We start from the raw sequence: 21558 nt of genomic DNA, 5'->3' as shown, positions 1-21558 counted from the left end.
AGAGCAGTGTGGTTTCAGAAGTGGTAGAGGATGTGTGGGTCAGGTGTTTGCTTTGAAGAATATATGTGAGAAATACTTAGAAAAGCAAATGGATTTGTATGTAGCATTTATGTATCTGGAGAAGGCATATGACAGAGTTGATAGAGATGCTCTGTAGAAGGCATCAATAATATATGGTGTGGGAGGCAAGTTGTTAGAAGCAGTGAAAAGATTTTATCGAGGATGTAAGGCATGTGTACGTGTAGGAAGAGAGGAAAGTGATTGGTTCTCAGTGAATGTAGGTTTGCGGCAGGGGTGTGTGATGTCTCCATGGTTGTTTACTTTGTTTATGGATGGGGTTGTTAGAGAGGTGAATGCAAGAGTTTTGGAAAGAGGGGCAAGTATGCAGTCTGTTGTTGATGAGAGAGCTTGGAAAGTGAGTCAGTTGTTATTCGCTGATGATACAGCGCTGGTGGCTGATTCATGCGAGAAACTGCAGAAGCTGGTGACTGAGTTTGGTAAAGTGTGTGAAAGAAGGAAGTTAAGAGTAAATGTGAATAAGAGCAAGGTTATTAGGTACAGTAGGGTTAAGGGTCAAGTCAACTGGGAGGTAAGTTTGAATGGAGAAAAACTGGAGGAAGTAAAGTCTTTTAGATATCTGGGAGTGGATCTGGCAGCGGATGGAACCATGGAAGCGGAAGTGAATCATAGGGTGGGGGAGGGGGCGAAAATTCTAGGAGCCTTGAAGAATGTTTGGAAGTCGAGAACATTATCTCGGAAAGCAAAAATGGGTATGTTTGAAGGAATAGTGGTTCCAACAATGTTGTATGGTTGCGAGGCGTGGGCTATGGATAGAGTTGTGTGCAGGAGGGTGGATGTGCAGGAAATGAGGTGTTTGAGGACAATATGTGGTGTGAGGTGGTTTGTTCGAGTAAGTAATGTAAGGGTAAGAGTTATGTGTGGAAATAAGAAGAGTATGGTTGAGACAGCAGAAGACGGTGTTTTGAAATGGTTTGGTCACATGGAGAGAATGAGTGAGGAAAGATTGACCAAGAGGATATATGTGTTAGAGGTGGAGGGAATGAGAAGTGGGAGACCAAATTGGTGTGCAAAGTGAGAGGTTAGGGAGAATCATTCGGTAAACAGAAAAGAGGTAGTAAAAGCTTTGCGGAAGATGAAAGCCGGCAAGGCAGCGGTTTTGGATGGTATTGCAGTAGAATTTATCAAAAAAGGGGATGACTGTATTGTTGACTGGTTGTTAAGGTTATTCAATGTATGTATGACTCATGGTGAGATGCCTGATCATTGGAGGAATACTTGCATAGTGCCACTGTACAAAGGCAAAGGGGATACAAGTGAGTGCTCAAATTACAGAGGTATAAGTTTTTTGAGTATTCCTGGGAAATTATATGGGATCAAACCACCTAACACCACATATTGTCCTCAAACATCTCATTTCCAGCACATCCATCCTCCTCCGCACAACTCTATCTATAGCGCACGCCTCGCACCCATATAATATTGTTGGAACCACTATTCCTTCAAACATATCCATTTTTGATTTCCGAGGTAATGTTCTCGACTTCCAAACGTTCTTCAACGCTCCCAGAATTTTTACCCCCACCCTCACCCTATGATTCACTTTCGCGTCCATGGATACAACCGCTGCCAAAAACACTCCCAGATATCTAAAATACTTCACCTCCTCCAGTTTTTCTCCTTTCAAACTTACCTCCCAATTGACTTGACCCTCAACCCTACTGTACCTAATAACCTTGCTCTTATTCACATTTACTCTCAACTTTCTTCTTTCACGCACTGTACCCAACTAAGTCACCAGCTTCTGCATTTTCTCACATGAATCAGCCACCAGCGTTGTATTATCAGCGAACAACAACTGACTCACTTCCCAAGCTCTCTCATCCACAACAGACTGCACACATGCCCCTCTTTCCAAAACTCTTGCATTCACCTCCCTAACAATCCCATCTAAAAACAAATTAAACAACCATGGAGACATCACACACCCCTGTCGCAAACCTACATTCACTGAGAACCAATCACTATCCTCTCTTCCTACACGCACACATGCCTTACATCCTTGATAAAAACTTTTCACTGCTTCTAACAACTTGCCTCCAACACCATATATCCTTAATACCTTCCACAGAGCATCTCTATCAACTCTAACATGTGCCTTCTCCAGTTCCATAAATGCTGCATGCAAATCCATTTGCTTTTCTAAGTTTTTCTCACATACATTCTTCAAAGCAAACACCTAAACCACACATCTTCTACCACTTCTGAAACCACACTGCTCTTCCTCAATCTGATGCTCAGTACATTCCTTCACCCTCTCAATCAATACCCTCCCATATAATTTCCCAGGAATACTGAACAAACTTATACCTCTGTAATTTGAGCACTCACTCTTATCCCCTTAGCCTTTGTACAGTGGCACTATCCAAGTATTCCGCCAATCCTCAGGCACCTCACTATGAATCATACATACATTAAATAACCTTACCAACCAGTCAACAATATAGTCACCCCCTTTTTTGATAAATTCCACTGCAACACCATCCAAACCTGCTGCCTTGCCGACTTTGATCTTTCGTAAAGCTTTTACTACCTCTTCTCTTTTTACCAAATCATTTTCCCTAACCCTCTCACCTCGCACACTACCTAGACCAAAACACCCTATATCAGCCACTCTATCATCAAACACATTCAACAAACCTTCAAAATACTCACTCCATCTCCTTCTCACATCATCACTACTTGTTATCACCTCCCCATTAGCCCCCTTCACTGAAGTTCCCCTTTGTTCCCTTGTCTTACACACTTTATTTACCTCCTTCCAAAACATCTTTTTATTCTCCCTAAAAGTTAATGATACTCTCTCACCCCAACTCTCATTTGCCCTCTTTTTCACCTCTTGCACCTTTCTCCTGACCTCCTGCCTCTTCCTTTTATACATCTCCCACTCATTTGCATTATTTCCTTGCAAAGATCGTCCAAATGCCTCTCTCTTCTCTTTTACTAATAATCTTACTTCTTCAAGAAACCACTTACTACCCTCTCTAATCTGCCCACCTCCCACGCTTCTCATGCCACAAGCATCTTTTGCGCAAGCCATCACTGCTTCCCTAAACACATCCGATTCCTTCCCCACTCCCCTTACCTCCTTTGTTCTCAACTTTTTCCATTCTGTACTCAGTCTCTCCTGGTACTTCCTCACACAAGTCTCCTTCCAAAGCTCACTTACTCTCACCACTCTCTTCACCCCAACATTCTCTCTTCTTTTCTAAAAACCTCTACAAATCTTCACCTTTGCCTCCACAAGATAATGATCAGACATCCCTCCAGTTGCACCTCTCAGCACATTACTATCCAAAAGTCTCTCTTTCGCGCGCCTATCAATTAACACATAATCCAGTAATGCTCTCTGGCCATCTCTATTACTTACATACGTATACTTATGTATATCTCGCTTTTTAAACCAGGTATTTCCAATTACCTGTCCTTTTTCAGCACATAAATCTACAAGCTCTTCACCATTTCCATTTACAACACTGAACACCCCATATATACCAAACATTCCCTCAACTGCCACGTTACTCACCTTTGCATTCAAATCACCCATCACTATAACCCGGTCTTGTGCATCAAAACCACTGACACACTCCTTCAGCTGCTCCCAAAACACTTGCCTCTCATGATCTTTCTTCTCATGCCCAGGTGCATATGCACCAATAATCACCCATCTCTCTCCATCAACTTTCAGTTTTACCCATATTGATCTGAGTTTTCTTTCTTACACTCTATCACATACTCTAGCACTCCCCGCGTGACTCCTTCTTCTGTTTCCCCTTGTAGAAAGTTAAAATACAGGGTGGGGAGGGTTTCTAGCCCCCCCGCTCCCGTCACCTTTAGTCGCCTTCTACGACACGTGAGCAATGCGTGGGAAGTATTCTTTCATCCCTATCCCCAGGGATATATATATATGTATATATATATATATATATATATATATATATATATATATATATATATATATATATATATATATATATATATATATATATTTACATATTATTCTTTGTCGTTGTCTCCCTCCTTAGTGAGGTAGCGCAAGGAAACAGACGAAAGAATGGCCCAACCCACCCACACGCACATGTATATACATATACGTCCACACAAGTACATGTACAAACCTATACATATCAATGTATACATACATGTACATACTCAAACATACACATATATACACATATACATAATTCATAGTGTCTGCCCTTATTCATTTCCGTCGCCACCCTGCCATACGTTAAATGACAACACCCTACCCCTCACGCGCGTGAGGTAGCGTTATAAATAGACAACAAAGGCCACCCACATTTGTTCACACTCAGTCTCTAGCTCTCATGTCTAATGCACCGAAACCACATTTCCCTTTCCAAATCCAGGCCTCACAAATCTGTCCTTGGTTTACTCATGACGCTTCACTCGCCCTGGTTCAATCCATTGACAGCACGTCGACCCCAGTATACCACATTGTTCCAATTCACTCTGTTCCTTACACGCCTTTCACCCTCTTGCATGTTCACGCCCTAATCACTCAAAAACTTTTTCGCTCCATCTTTCCACCTCCAATTTTGTTTCGCTACTCTTCGTTCCGTCCACCTCTGACATATGAATCCTGTTCGTCGATATTTCCTCGCTCATTTTCTCCAAATCACCAAACCATTTCGATACACCCTCTTCTGCTCTCTCATCCACACTCTTTTTATTACCACATATCTCTCTCTCTCCCTTTCATTACTTACTTGATCAAACCACCTCACACCACATAGCGTCCTGAAACATCTAATTTCCAACACATACACCCTCCTCCGCACAACCCTAAATATAGCCAACGCTTCGCAAACAAATAACATTGTTGGAACCACTATTCCTTCAAACATACCCATTTTTGCTTTCCAAGACAATGTACTACCCTTCCACAAATTTTTCAACGCTCCCAGAACTTTCGCCCTCTCCCCCACCCAGTGACTCACTTCCGCTTCCATGGTTCCATCCGATGCCAAATCCACTCCCAGATACCTAAAACACTTCACTTCCTCCAGTTTTTCTCCATTCAAACGTACCTCCCAATTGACTTGTCCCTCAACCCTACTGTACCCAATAACCTTGCTGTTATTCACATTTACAATCAGCTTTCTTCTCTCAAACACTTAACGAAACTCAGCAACCAGCTTGTACAGTTTCTCACCCGATTCAGCCACCAGCGCTGTATCATCAGTGAACAACTGACTTACTTCCCAAGCCCTTCCATCCACTAGAGACTGCATACTTGCCCCTCTCTCCAAAACTCTTGCATTCACCTCTCTAACAACCCCATCCATAAACAAATTAAACAACCATGGAGACATCGCGTACCCCTCCCATAAACAAACATTCACTGTGAACCAATCACTTTGCTCTCTCACTAATCGTACACATGTCTTACATCCGCGATATAAACTTTTCACTGCTTCTAGTAACTTGCCCCCCACACTATATACTCTTAATACCTTCCACAGAGCATCTCCATCAACTCTATCATATGCCTTCTCCAGATCCGTAAATGCTAAATACAAATCCATTTGTTTTTCTAAGTATTTCTCATATACATTCTTCAAAGCAAACACCTGATCCACACATCCTCTACCACTTCTGAAACTACACTCCTCTTCCCAAATCTTATGCTCTGTACATGCCTTCACCCTCTCAATCAATACCTTCCCATATAATTTCCCAAAAATACTCAACAAACCTATACCTCTTTAATTACAACACTCACCTTCATCCCCTTTGCCTTTGTACAATGGCACTATGTATGCATTCCGCCAATCCTCCGGCACTTCACCATGAGCCAATCATACATTGAATATCCTGACCTACCAGTCAACAACACTGTCACACCTTTTTTAATAAATTCCACTGCAATACCGTCCAAACCTGCCGCCTTGCCTGCTTTCATCTTCCGCAAAGCTTTCACTATCTCTTCCCTGTTTTCCAAATTATTCTCCCTGACCCTCTCACTTCGCACACCACATCGACCAAAACACCCTATATCTGCCATTCAACCATCTAACATATTTAACAAACCTTAGAAATACTCACTCCATCTCCTCACGTCACTACTTGTTATTACCTCCCGATTAGCCCCCTTCGGAGATGTTCCCATTTGTTCTCTTGTCTTACGTACTTTATTTACCTCCTTCCAAAACATCTTTTTATTCTCCCTAAAAGCTAATGATACTCTCTCATCATAACTCTCATCTGCCTTCTTTTTCACCTCTTGTACCTTTTTCTTCACCTCCTGCCACTTTCTTTTATACATCTCCCAGTCATTTCCACTATCTCCCCACAAAAATCGTCTATATTCCTCCCTCTCTTCTCTTTCGCTAATATTATAACTTCTTCGTCCCACCACTCACTACCCTTTCTAATCTGCCTACCTCCCGCGCTTCTCATGCCACAAGCATCTTTTTCGTAAGCAATCACTGCTTCCTTAAATGAATCCCATTCCTTCCCCTACTCCCCTTACGCCCTTTGTTCTCATCTTTTTTTATTCTGCAGTCAGTCTCTCCCGTTACTTCCTCACACAAGTGTCCTTCCCAAGCTCACTTGCTCTCACCACTCTCTTCATCTCAACATTCTCTCTTCTTTTCTGAAAACCTCTACAAATCTTCACTTGCGCCTCCACAAGATAATGATCACACATCCCTCCAGTTTCACCTCTCAGCACATTAACATCCAAAATTCTCTCTTTCACACGCCTATCAATTAACACGTTATCCAATAACGCTCTTTGGCCATCTCTCCTACTTACATACGTATACTTATGTATATCTCTCTTTTTAGACAAGTTATTCCCAGTTACCAGTCCTCTTTCAGCACAAAAATCTACAATATCTTCACCATTTCCATTCACAACATTGAACGCCCATGTACACGAATCATTCCCTCAACTGCCATATTACTCACCTTTGCATTCAAATCACCCATCACTATAACCCGTTCTCGTGCATGAAAACTGCTAAAACACTCACTCAGTTGCTCCCAAAACACTTGCCAATCATGATTTTTCTTCTCATGCCCGGGAGCATAGGCACAAATAATCACCCAACTCTCTCCTTCCACTTCAGATTTAACCATATTAATATACAGTTGACTTTCTTACACTCTATCGCAAACTCCAACAACTACTGTTTCAGTAGTATTGCTACTCATTCCTTTGCTCTTCTCCTCTCACCAACCAATACTGTACACTCAAAACATTCCCAAGCCAATCTTTCCCTTATATATATATATATATATATATATATATATATATATATATATATATATATGGATATATATATATATATATATATATATATATATATATATATATATATATATATATATATATATATATATATATATATATATATATATATATATATATATATATATATATATTTTTTTTTTTTTTTTTTTTTTTTGCTTTGTCACTGTCTCCCGCGTTTGCGAGGTAGCGCAAGGAAACAGACGAAAGAAATGGCCCAACCCACCCCCATACACATGTATATACATACGTCCACACACGCAAATATACATACCTACACAGCTTTCCATGGTTTACCCCAGACGCTTCACATGCCTTGATTCAATCCACTGACAGCACGTCAACCCCGGTATACCACATCGCTCCAATTCACTCTATTCCTTGCCCTCCTTTCACCCTCCTGCATGTTCAGGCCCCGATCACACAAAATCTTCTTCACTCCATCTTTCCACCTCCAATTTGGTCTCCCTCTTCTCCTCGTTCCCTCCACCTCCGACACATATATCCTCTTGGTCAATCTTTCCTCACTCATTCTCTCCATGTGCCCAAACCATTTCAAAACACCCTCTTCTGCTCTCTCAACCACGCTCTTTTTATTTCCACACATCTCTCTTACCCTTACGTTACTTACTCGATCAAACCACCTCACACCACACATTGTCCTCAAACATCTCATTTCCAGCACATCCATCCTCCTGCGCACAACTCTATCCATAGCCCACGCCTCGCAACCATACAACATTGTTGGAACCACTATTCCTTCAAACATACCCATTTTTGCTTTCCGAGATAATGTTCTCGACTTCCACACATTCTTCAAGGCTCCCAGAATTTTCGCCCCCTCCCCCACCCTATGATCCACTTCCGCTTCCATGGTTCCATCCGCTGCCAGATCCACTCCCAGATATCTAAAACACTTCACTTCCTCCAGTTTTTCTCCATTCAAACTCACCTCCCAATTGACTTGACCCTCAACCCTACTGTACCTAATAACCTTGCTCTTATTCACATTTACTCTTAACTTTCTTCTTTCACACACTTTACCAAACTCAGTCACCAGCTTCTGCAGTTTCTCACATGAATCAGCCACCAGCGCTGTATCATCAGCGAACAACAACTGACTCACTTCCCAAGCTCTCTCATCCCCAACAGACTTCATACTTGCCCCTCTTTCCAAAACTCTTGCATTCACCTCCCTAACAACCCCATCCATAAACAAATTAAACAACCATGGAGACATCACACACCCCTGCCGCAAACCTACATTCACTGAGAACCAATCACTTTCCTCTCTTCCTACACGTACACATGCCTTACATCCTCGATAAAAACTTTTCACTGCTTCTAACAACTTGCCTCCCACACCATATATTCTTAATACCTTCCACAGAGCATCTCTATCAACTCTATCATATGCCTTCTCCAGATCCATAAATGCTACATACAAATCCATTTGCTTTTCTAAGTATTGCTTGTGGCATGAGAAGAGTGGGAGATGGGTTGATTAGAAAGGGTAGTGAGTGGTGGGATGAAGAAGTAAGAGTATTAGTGAAAGAGAAGAGAGAGGCATTTGGACGATTTTTGCAGGGAAAAAATGCAATTTGTGGGAGATGTATAAAAGAAAGAGACAGGAGGTCAAGAAAAAGGTGCAAGAGGTGAAAAAAAGGGCAAATGAGAGTTGGGGTGAGAGAGTATCATTAAATTTTAGGGAGAATAAAAAGATGTTCTGGAAGGAGGTAAATACAGTGCGTAAGACAAGGGAGCAAATGGGAACTTCAGTGAAGGGCGCAAATGGGGAGGTGATAACAAGTAGTGGTGATGTGAGAAGGAGATGGAGTGAGTATTTTGAAGGTTTGTTGAATGTGTTTGATGATAGAGTGGCAGATATAGGGTGTTTTGGGCGAGGTGGTGTGCAAAGTGAGAGGGTTAGGGAAAATGATTTGGTAAACAGAGAAGAGGTAGTAAAAGCTTTGCGGAAGATGAAAACCGGCAAGGCAGCAGGTTTGGATGGTATTGCAGTGGAATTTATTAAAAAAGGTGGTGACTGTATTGTTGACTGGTTGGTAAGGTTATTAAATGTATGTATGACTCATGGTGAGGTGCATGAGGATTGGCGGAATGCGTGCATAGTGCCATTGTACAAAGGCAAAGGGGATAAGAGTGAGTGCTCAAATTACAGAGGTATAAGTTTGTTGAGTATTCCTGGTAAATTATATGGGAGGGTATTGATTGAGAGGGTGAAGGCATGTACAGAGCATCAGATTGGGGAAGAGCAGTATGGTTTCAGAAGTGGTAGAGGATGTGTGGATCAGGTGTTTGCTTTGAAGAATGTATATATATATATATATATATATATATATATATATATATATATATATATATATATATATATATATATTATCCCTGGGGATAGGGGAGAAAGAATACTTCCCACGTATTCCCTACGTGTCGTAAAAGGCGACTAAAAGGGGAGGGAGCGGGGGGTTGGAAATCCTCCCCTCTCGTTTTTTTTTTTTTTTTTTTTTTTTTTTTTCAAAAGAAGGAACAGAGAATTGGGCCAGGTGAGGGTATTCCCTCAAAGGCCCAGTTCTCTGTTCTTAACGCTACCTCGCTAATGCGGGAAATGGCGAACAGTTTGAAAGAAAAGAAAAGATATATATATATATATATATATATATATATACATATATTATCCCTGGGGATAGGGGAGAAAGAATACTTCCCACGTATTCCCTACGTGTCGTAGAAGGCGACTAAAAGGGGAGGGAGCGGGGGGCTGGAAATCCTCCCCTCTCACTTTTTTTTTTTATTTTCCAAAGGAGGGAACAGAGAAGGGGCGCAGGTGAGGATATTCCCTCAAGGGCCCAGTCCTCTGTTCTCAACGCTACCTCGCTAATGCGGGAAATGGCGAATAGTATGAAAGAAAAAGAAAATATACATATATATATATATATATATATATATATATATATATATATATATATATATATATATATATATATATATATATATATATATATATATATATATATATTTTTATTATACTTTGTCGCTGTCTCCCGCGTTTGCGAGGTAGCGCAAGGAAACAGACGAAAGAAATGGCCCAACCCCCCCCATACACATGTATGTACATACGCCCACACACGCAAATATACATACCTACACAGCTTTCCATGGTTTACCCCAGACGCTTCACATGCCTTGATTCAATCCACTGACAGCACGTCAACCCCGGTATACCACATCGCTCCAATTCACTCTATTCCTTGCCCTCCTTTCACCCTCCTGCATGTTCAGGCCCCGATCACACAAAATCTTTTTCACTCCATCTTTCCACCTCCAATTTGGTCTCCCTCTTCTTGTTCCCTCCACCTCCGACACATATATCCTCTTGGTCAATCTTTCCTCACTCATCCTCTCCATATGCCCAAACCACTTCAAAACACCCTCTTCTGCTCTCTCAACCACGCTCTTTTTATTTCCACACATCTCTCTTACCCTTACGTTGCTCACTCGATCAAACCACCTCACACCACACATTGTCCTCAAACATCTAATTTCCAACACATCCATCCTCCTGCGCACAACTCTATCCATAGCCCACGCCTCGCAACCATACAACATTGTTGGAACCACTATTCCTTCAAACATACCCATTTTTGCTTTCCGAGATAATGTTCTCGACTTCCACACATTCTTCAAGGCCCCCAGGATTTTCGCCCCCTCCCCCACCCTATGATCCACCTCCGCTTCCATGGTTCCATCCGCTGCCAGATCCACTCCCAGATATCTAAAACACTTCACTTCCTCCAGTTTTTCTCCATTCAAACTCACCTCCCAACTGACTTGACCCTCAACCCTACTGTACCTAATAACCTTGCTCTTATTCACATTTACTCTTAACTTTCTTCTTTCACACACTTTACCAAACTCAGTCCCCAGCTTCTGCAGTTTCTCACATGAATCAGCCACCAGCGCTGTATCATCAGCGAACAACAACTGACTCACTTCCCAAGCTCTCTCATCCCCAACAGACTTCATACTTGCCCCTCTTTCCAAAACTCTTGCATTTACCTCCCTAACAACCCCATCCATAAACAAATTAAACAACCATGGAGACATCATACACCCCTGCCGCAAACCTACATTCACTGAGAACCAATCACTTTCCTCTCTTCCTACACGTACACATGCCTTACATCCTCGATAAAAACTTTTCACTGCTTCTAACAACTTTCCTCCCACACCATATATTCTTAATACCTTCCACAGAGCATCTCTATCAACTCTATCATATGCCTTCTCCAGATCCATAAATGCTACATACAAATCCATTTGCTTATCTAAGTATTTCTCACATACATTCTTCAAAGCAAACACCTGATCCACACATCCTCTACCACTTCTGAAACCACACTGCTCTTCCCCAATCTGATGCTCTGTACATGCCTTCACCCTCTCAATCAATACCCTCCCATATAATTTACCAGGAATACTCAACAAACTTATACCTCTGTAATTTGAGCACTCACTCTTATCCCCTTTGCCTTTGTACAATGGCACTATGCAAGCATTCCGCCAATCCTCAGGCACCTCACCATGAGTCATACATACATTAAATAACCTTACCAACCAGTCAACAATACAGTCACCCCCTTTTTTAATAAATTCCACTGCAATACCATCCAAACCTGCTGCCTTGCCGGCTTTCATCTTCCGCAAAGCTTTCACTACCTCTTCTCTGTTTACCAAATCATTTTTAGGGAGAATAAAAAGATGTTCTGGAAGGAGGTAAATAAAGTGCGGAAGACAAGGGAGCAAATGGGAACTTCAGTGAAGGGCGCAAATGGGGAGGTGATAACAAGTAGTGGTGATGTGAGAAGGAGATGGAGTGAGTATTTTGAAGGTTGGTTGAATGTGTTTGATGATAGAGTGGCAGATATAGGGTGTTTTGGTCGAGGTGGTGTGCAAAGTGAGAGGGTTACGGAAAATGATTTGGTAAACAGAGAAGAGGTAGTGAAAGCTTTGCGGAATATATATATATATATATATATATATATATATATATATATATATATATATATATATATATATATATATATATATATATATATATATATATATATATATATATGATAGAGTTGATAGAGATGCTCTGTGGAAGGTATTAAGAATATATGGTGTGGGAGGCAAGTTGTTAGAAGCAGTGAAAAGTTTTTATCGAGGATGTAAGGCATGTGTACGTGTAGGAAGAGAGGAAAGTGATTGGTTCTCAGTGAATGTAGGTTTGCGGCAGGGGTGTGTGATGTCTCCATGGTTGTTTAATTTGTTTATGGATGGGGTTGTAAGGGAGGTAAATGCAAGAGTCCTGGAAAGAGGGGCAAGTATGAAGTCTGTTGGGGATGAGAGAGCTTGGGAAGTGAGTCAGTTGTTGTTCGCTGATGATACAGCGCTGGTGGCTGATTCTTGTGAGAAACTGCAGAAGCTGGTGACTGAGTTTGGTAAAGTGTGTGGAAGAAGAAAGTTGAGAGTAAATGTGAATAAGAGCAAGGTTATTAGGTACAGTAGGGGTGAGGGTCAAGTCAATTGGGAGGTGAGTTTGAATGGAGAAAAACTGGAGGAAGTGAAGTGTTTTAGATATCTGGGAGTGGATCTGTCAGTGGATGGAACCATGGAAGCGGAAGTGGATCATAGGGTGGGGGAGGGGGCGAAAATTTTGGGAGCCTTGAAAAATGTGTGGAAGTCGAGAACATTATCTCGGAAAGCAAAAATGGGTATGTTTGAGGGAATAGTGGTTCCAACAATGTTGTATGGTTGCGTGGCGTGGGCTGTGGATAGAGATGTGCGCAGGAGGATGGATGTGCTGGAAATGAGATGTTTGAGGACAATGTGTAGTGTGAGGTGGTTTGATCGAGTAAGTAACGTAAGGGTAAGAGAGATGTGTGGAAATAAAAAGAGCGTGGTTGAGAGAGCAGAAGAGGGTGTTTTGAAATGGTTTGGGCACATGGAGAGAATGAGTGAGGAGAGATTGACCAAGAGGATATATGTGTCGGAGGTGGAGGGAACGAGGAGAAGAGGGAGACCAAATTGGAGGTGGAAAGATGGAGTGAAAAAGATTTTGTGTGATCGGGGCCTGAACATGCAGGAGGGTGAAAGGAGGGCAAGGAATAGAGTGAATTGGAGTCATGTGGTATACAGGGGTTGACGTGCTGTCAGTGGATTGAATCAAGGCATGTGAAGCGTCTGTGGTAAACCATGGAAAGCTGTGTAGGTATGTATATTTGCGTGTGTGGACGTGTGTATGTACATGTGTATGGGGGGGGGGGGGGGCCATTTCTATCGTCTGTTTCCTTGCGCTACCTCGCAAACGCGGGAGACAGCGACAAAGTATAAAAAAAAATATATATATATATATATATATATATATATATATATATATATATATATATATATATATATATATATATATATATATATATATAAATATATATATATATATATATATATATATGTATATATATATATATATATATATATATATATATATATATATATATATATATATATATATATATATATATATATATATATATATGTATATATATATATATATATATATATATATATATATATATATATATATATATATATATATATATATATATATATATATATATATATATATATATATATATATATATATATATATATATATATATATATACATATATATATATATACATGTATATATATATATATATATATATATATATATATATATATATATATATATATATATATATATATATATATATATATATATATATATATATATATATATATATATATATATATATATATATATATATATATATATATATATATATATATATATATATATATATATATATATATATATATATATATATACATATATATATATATATATATATATATATATATATATATATATATATATATATATATATATATATATATATATATATATATATGTATATATATTTATATATGTATATATATATATATATACATATATATATATATATATATATATATATATATATATATATATATATATATATATATATATATATATATATATATATATATATATATATATATATATATATATATATATATATATATATCTGAAAACCCATAATAATCTTCACCTTAGCCTCCACAAGATAATGATCAGACATCCCTCCAGTTGCACCTCTCAGCACATTAACATCCAAAAGTCTCTCTTTCGCACGCCTGTCAATTAACACGTAATCCAATAACGCTCTCTGGCCATCTCTCCTACTTACATAAGTATACTTATGTATATCTCGCTTTTTCAACCAGGTATTCCCAATTATCAGTCCTTTTTCAGAACATAAATCTACAAGCTCTTCACCATTTCCATTTACAACACTGAACACCCCATGTATACCAATTATTCCTCAACTGCCACATTGCTCACCTTTGCATTCAAATCACCCATCACTATGACCCGGTCTCGTGCATCAAAACCACTAACACACTCATTCAGCTGCTCCCAAAACACTTGCCTCTCTTGATCTTTCTTCTCATGCCCAGGAGCATATGCACCAATAATCACCCACCTCTCTCCATCAACTTTCAGTTTTACCCATATCAATCGAGAATTTACTTTCTTACAGTCTATCACATACTCCCACAACTCCTGTTTCAGGAGTATTGCTACTCCTTCCCTTGCTCTTGTCCCCTCACTAACCCCTGACTTTACTCCCCAGACATTCCCAAACCACTCTTCCCCTTTACCCTTGAGCTTCGTTTCACTCAGAGCCAAAACATCCAGGTTCCTTTCCTCAATCATACTACCTATCTCTCCTTTTTTCACATCTTGGTTACATCCACACACATTTAGGCACCCCACTCTGAGCCTTCGAGGAGGATGAGCACTCCCCGCGTGACTCCTTCTTCTGTTTCCCATTTTAGAAAGTTAATACAAGGAGGGGAGGATTTCTGGCCCCTCGCTCCCGTCCCCTCTAGTCGCTTTCTACGACACGCGAGGAATACGTGGGAAGTATTCTTTCACCCCTATCCCCAGGGATAATATACATATATATATACATATACACATACATACACATACACATACATACGCACATATACACACACACACACACATATATATATATATATGAGAAATGTAAGAAACAATTTAGAAAACTGAAACTTCTAGCTTGAAAAAAAAAAAAAAAAAAAAAGAAAAGAAGAGTGAATGTTGGGGTGAAGAGGGTGGTGAGAGTAAGTGAGCTTGAGAAGGAGACCTGTTTGAGGAAGTACCAGGAGAGACTGAGTACAGAATGGAAAAAGGTGAGAACAATGGAAGTAAGGGGAGTGGGGGAGGAATGGGATATATTTAAGGAATCAGTGATGTATTGCGCAAAAGAAGTTTGTGGCATGAGAAGAGTGGGAGGTGGGTTGATTAGAAAGGGTAGTGAGTGTTGTGATGAAGAAGTAAGAGTATTACTGAAAGAGAAGAGAGAGGCATTTGGACGATTTTTGCAGGGAAAAAATGCAATTGAGTGGGAGATGTATAAAAGAAAGAGACAGGAGGTCAAGAGAAAGGTGCAAGAGGTGAAAAAAAGGGCAAATGAGAGTTGGGGTGAGAGAGTATCATTAAATTTTAGGGAGAATAAAAAGATGTTCTGGAAGGAGGTAAATAAAGTGCGTAAGACAAGGGAGCAAATGGGAACTTCAGTGAAGGGCGCAAATGGGGAGGTGATAACAAGTAGTGGTGATGTGAGAAGGAGATGGAGTGAGTATTTTGAAGGTTTGTTGAATGTGTTTGATGATAGAGTGGCAGATATAGGGTGTTTTGGTCGAGGTGGTGTGCAAAGTGAGAGGGTTAGGGAAAATGATTTGGTAAACAGAGAAGAGGTAGTGAAAGCTTTGCGGAAGATGAAAGCCGGCAAGGCAGCAGGTTTGGATGGTATTGCAGTGGAATTTATTAAAAAAGGGGGTGACTGTATTGTTGACTGGTTGGTAAGGTTATTTAATGTATGTATGACTCATGGTGAGGTGCCTGAGGATTGGCGGAATGCGTGCATAGTGCCATTGTACAAAGGCAAAGGGGATAAAAGTGAGTGCTCAAATTACAGAGGTATAAGTTTGTTGAGTATTCCTTGTAAATTATATGGGAGGGTATTGATTGAGAGGGTGAGGGCATGTACAGAGCATCAGATTGGGGAAGAGCAGTGTGGTTTCAGAAGTGGTAGAGGATGTGTGGATCAGGTGTTTGCTTTGAAGAATGTATGTGAGAAATACTTAGAAAAGGAAATGGATTTGTATGTAGCATTTATGGATCTGGAGAAGGCATATGATAGAGTTGATAGAGATGCTCTGTGGAAGGTATTAAGAATATATGGTGTGGGAGGAAAGTTGTTAGAAACAGTGAAAAGTTTTTATCGAGGATGTAAGGCATGTGTACGTGTAGGAAGAGAGGAAAGTGATTGGTTCTCAGTGAATGTAGGTTTGCGGCAGGGGCGTGTGATGTCTCCATGGTTGTTTAATTTGTTTATGGATGGGGTTGTTAGGGAGGTAAATGCAAGAGTTTTGGAAAGAGGGGCAAGTATGAAGTCTGTTGGGGATGAGAAAGCTTGGGAAGTGAGTCAGTTGTTGTTCGCTGATGATACAGCGCTGGTGGCTGATTCATGTGAGAAACTACAGAAGCTGGTGACTGAGTTTGGTAAAGTGTGTGGAAGAAGAAAGTTAAGAGTAAATGTGAATAAGAGCAAGGTTATTAGGTACAGTAGGGTTGAGGGTCAAGTAAATTGGGAGGTGAGTTTGAATGCAGAAAAACTGGAGGAAGTGAAGTGTTTTAGATATCTGGGAGTGGATCTGGCAGCGGATGGAACCATGGAAGCGGAAGTGGATCATAGGGTGGGGGAGTGGGCGAAAATTCTGGGGGCCTTGAAGAATGTGTGGAAGTCGAGAACATTATCTCGGAAAGCAAAAATGGGTATGTTTGAAGGAATAGTGGTTCCAACAATGTTGTATGGTTGTGAGGCGTGGGCTATGGATAGAGTTGTGCGCAGGAGGATGGAAGTGCTGGAAATGAGATGTTTGAGAACAATGTATGGTGTGAGGTGGTTTGATCGAGTGAGTAACGTAAGGGTAAGAGAGATGTGTGGAAATAAAAAGAGCGTGGTTGAGAGAACAGAAGAGGGTGTTTTGAAGTGGTTTGGGCACATGGAGAGAATGAGTGAGGAAAGATTGACCAAGAGGATATATGTGTCGGAGGTGGAGGGAACGAGGAGAAGAGGGAGACCAAATTGGAGGTGGAAAGATGGAGTGAAAAAGATTTTGTGTGATCGGGGCCTGAACATGCAGGAGGGTGAAAGGAGAACAAGGAATAGAGTGAATTGGAGCGATGTGGTATACCGGGGTTGACGTGTTGTCAGTGGATTGAATCAAGGCATGTGAAGCGTCTGGGGTAAACCATGGAAAGCTGTGTATGTATGTATATTTGCGTGTGTGGACGTATGTATATACATGTGTATGGGGGGGGGGGTTGGGCCATTTCTTTCGTCTGTTTCCTTGCGCTACCTCGCAAACGCGGGAGACACCGACAAAGTATAATAAAAAAAAAAAAAAATATATATATATATATATATATATATATATATATATATATATATATATGTATATATATATATATATATATATATATATATATATATATACATATATATTTTTTTTTTTTTTTTTTTTTTTTTTTTTTTTAATTTTCCAAAAGAAGGAACAGAGAATTGGGCCAGGTGAGGGTATTCCCTCAAAGGCCCAGTCCTCTGTTCTTAACGCTACCTCGCTAATGCGGGAAATGGCGAATAGTTTGAAAGAAAGAAATATATGTATACATATATATATATATATATATATATATATATATATATATATATATATATATATTCTATTTATTTATTTATTATATTATACTTTGTCGCTGTCTCCCGCGTTTGCGAGGTAGCGCAAGGAAACAGACGAAAGAAATGGCCCAACCTGCCCCCCATACACATGTATATACATACGTCCACACACGCAAATATACATACCTACACAGCTTTCCATGGTTATATATATATATATATATATATATATATATATATATATATATATATATATATATATATATATATATATATATATATATATATATATATATATATATATATATATATACATATATATATATATATATCCCTGGGGATAGGGGAGAAAGAATACTTTCCACGTATTCCCTGCGTGTCGTAGAAGGCGTTTTAGTACTAAAAGGGAAGGTAGCGGGGGGCTGGAAATCCTCCCCTCTCATTTATTTTAATTTTCGAAAAGAAGGAAGAGAGAAGGGGGCCAGGTGAGGATAATCCCTCAAAGGCCCAGTCCTCTGTTCTTAACGCTACCTCGCTAATGCGGGAAATGGCGAATAGTATGAAAGAAAAGAATATATATGTATATATATATATATATATATATATATATATATATATATATATATATATATATATGTATATATATATATATATATATATATAAATATATATATATATATATATATATATACATATATATATATATATATATATATATATATATATATATATGTATATATATATATATATATATATATATATATATATATATATATATATATATATATATATATATACATATATATATATATATATATATATATATATATATATATATATATATATATATATATATATATATATATATATATATATATATGTATATATATATATATATATATATATATATATATATATATATATATATATATATATATATACATATATATATATATATATATATATATATATATATATATATATATATATATGTATATATATATATATATATATTTATATATATATATATATATATATATATATATATATTATTTTTTTATCATTATTTTGCTTAGTCGCTGTCTCCCGCGTCTGCGAGGTAGCGCAAGGAAACAGACGATGGAAATGGCCCAACACACCACCATACACATGTATATACATACACGTCCACAACGGCAAATATACATACCCATACATCTCAATGTACATATGTATATATATATATATATATATATATATATATATATATATATATATATATATATATATATATATATATATATATATATATATATATATATATATATATATATATATATATATATATATACACACAGACACATACATATATACACATGCACACAGATCACACTGTCTGCCTCTATTCATTCCCATCGCCACCTCGCCACACATGGAATAACATCCCCCTCCCCCCTCATGTGTACGAAGTAGGGCTAGGAAAAGACAACAAAGGCCCCATTCGTTCACACTCAGTCTCTAGCTGTCATGCAATAATGACCGAAACCACAGCTCCCTTACCACATCCAGGCCCCACACAACTTTCCATGGTATATCCCAGACGCTTCACATGCTCTGATTCAATCCATTGACAGCACGTCGACCCCTGTATACCACATCGATCCAATTCACTCTATTCCTTGCACCCCTTTCACCCTCCTGCATGTTCAGGCCCCGATCACTCAAATTTTTTTTCAGTCCATCTTTCCACCTCCAATTTGGTCTCCCACTTCTCCTCGTTCCCTCCACCTCTGACACATATATCCTCTTGGTCAATCTTTCCTCACTCATTCTCTCCATGTGCCCAAACCATTTCAAAACACCCTCTTCTGCTCTCTCAACCACGATCTTTTTATTTCCACACATCTCTCTTACCCTTACATTACTTACTCGATCAAACCACCTCACACTACATATTGTCCTCAAACATCTCATTTCCAGCACATCCACCCTCCTGCGCACAACTCTATCCATAGCCCACGCCTTGCAACCATACAACATTGTTGGAGCCACTATTCCTTCAAACATACCCATTTTTGCTTTCCGAGATAATGTTCTCGACTTCCACACATTCTTCAAGGCTCCCAGGATTTTCGCCCCCTCCCCCACCCTATGATTCACTTCCACTTCCATGGTTCCATCCGCTGCCACATCCACTCTCAGATATCTAAAATATCTATGTGTATCTGTATCTATATATAGATACAGATACACATACAGATACACATGTATATAGGTCCACACACGCACATATATATGCCTATACATTTCAACGTATGCATATATATACATACAGAGACATATACATATATACACATGTATATAATTCACACTTACTGCCTCCATTCATTTCCGTCGTCCCTTCTCCACACATGAAATGACAACCCCCTCCCCCAGCATGCGCGAGTGGTAGCGCTAGGAAAAGACTACAAAGGCCACATTCGTTCACACTTAGTCTCTAGCTGTCTTGTATAATGCACCGAAACCACAACTTCCTCTCTACATTCAGGCCCCCACAAAACTTTCCATGGTTTACCCCAGACGCTTCACATGCCCTGGTTCAATCCATTGATAGCACGTCGACCCCGGTATACCACATTGTTCGAATTCACTCTATTCCTTGCACGCCTCTCCCCCTCCTGTATGTTCAGTTCCCGATCGCTCAAAATCGTTTTCCACTACATCCTTCCACCTACAATTTGGTCTCCCACTTCTCCTCGTTCCCTCCACCTCAGACGCCTATATCCTCTTTGTCAATCTTTCCTCACTCATTCTTTCCATGTGACAAAACTACTTTGATTCACCCTCCTCTACTCTTTCAACCACACTCTTTTTATTACTACACATCTCTCTTACCCTATTATTACTTACTCGATCAAACCACATCACACCACATATTGTGATCAAACATCTCATTTTCAACACATTCACACTCCTCCGCAAAACTCTTTCTATAGCCCACGCCTCGCAACCATATAACATTGTTCAAACCACTATTCCTTCAAAGATACCCATTTTTGCTTTCTGAGATAGCTGTCATTTATAATGCACCGAAACCACAGCTCCCTTTCCACATCCAGGCCCCACAAAACTTTCCATGGTTTACTCCAGACGCTTCACATGCCATGGTTCAATCCATTGACAGCACGTCTACCACGGTATACCACATCGTTCCAAATCACTCTATTCCCTGCAAGCCTTTCACCTTCCTGCAGGTTCAGGCCCCGATCCCTCAATCTTTTTCACACCATTTTTCCACCTCAA

The 21558-nt window shown here is 39.2% G+C and overlaps 1 protein-coding gene across 1 annotated transcript in view; it reads left to right on the top strand.

The window, feature by feature from the left end:
• LOC139745669 (uncharacterized) overlaps window positions 1–21558 on the top strand; it is a 95289-nt gene that overhangs the window by 34041 nt on the left and 39690 nt on the right. The window lies entirely within an intron of this gene.

The sequence above is a fragment of the Panulirus ornatus genome, chromosome 1, assembly GCF_036320965.1.
Source record: "Panulirus ornatus isolate Po-2019 chromosome 1, ASM3632096v1, whole genome shotgun sequence".
Taxonomy (NCBI): Eukaryota; Metazoa; Arthropoda; class Malacostraca; order Decapoda; family Palinuridae; genus Panulirus; species Panulirus ornatus.
Note: the sequence above shows the minus strand (reverse complement) of the source record. Positions and strands in the feature narration are given on the sequence as shown.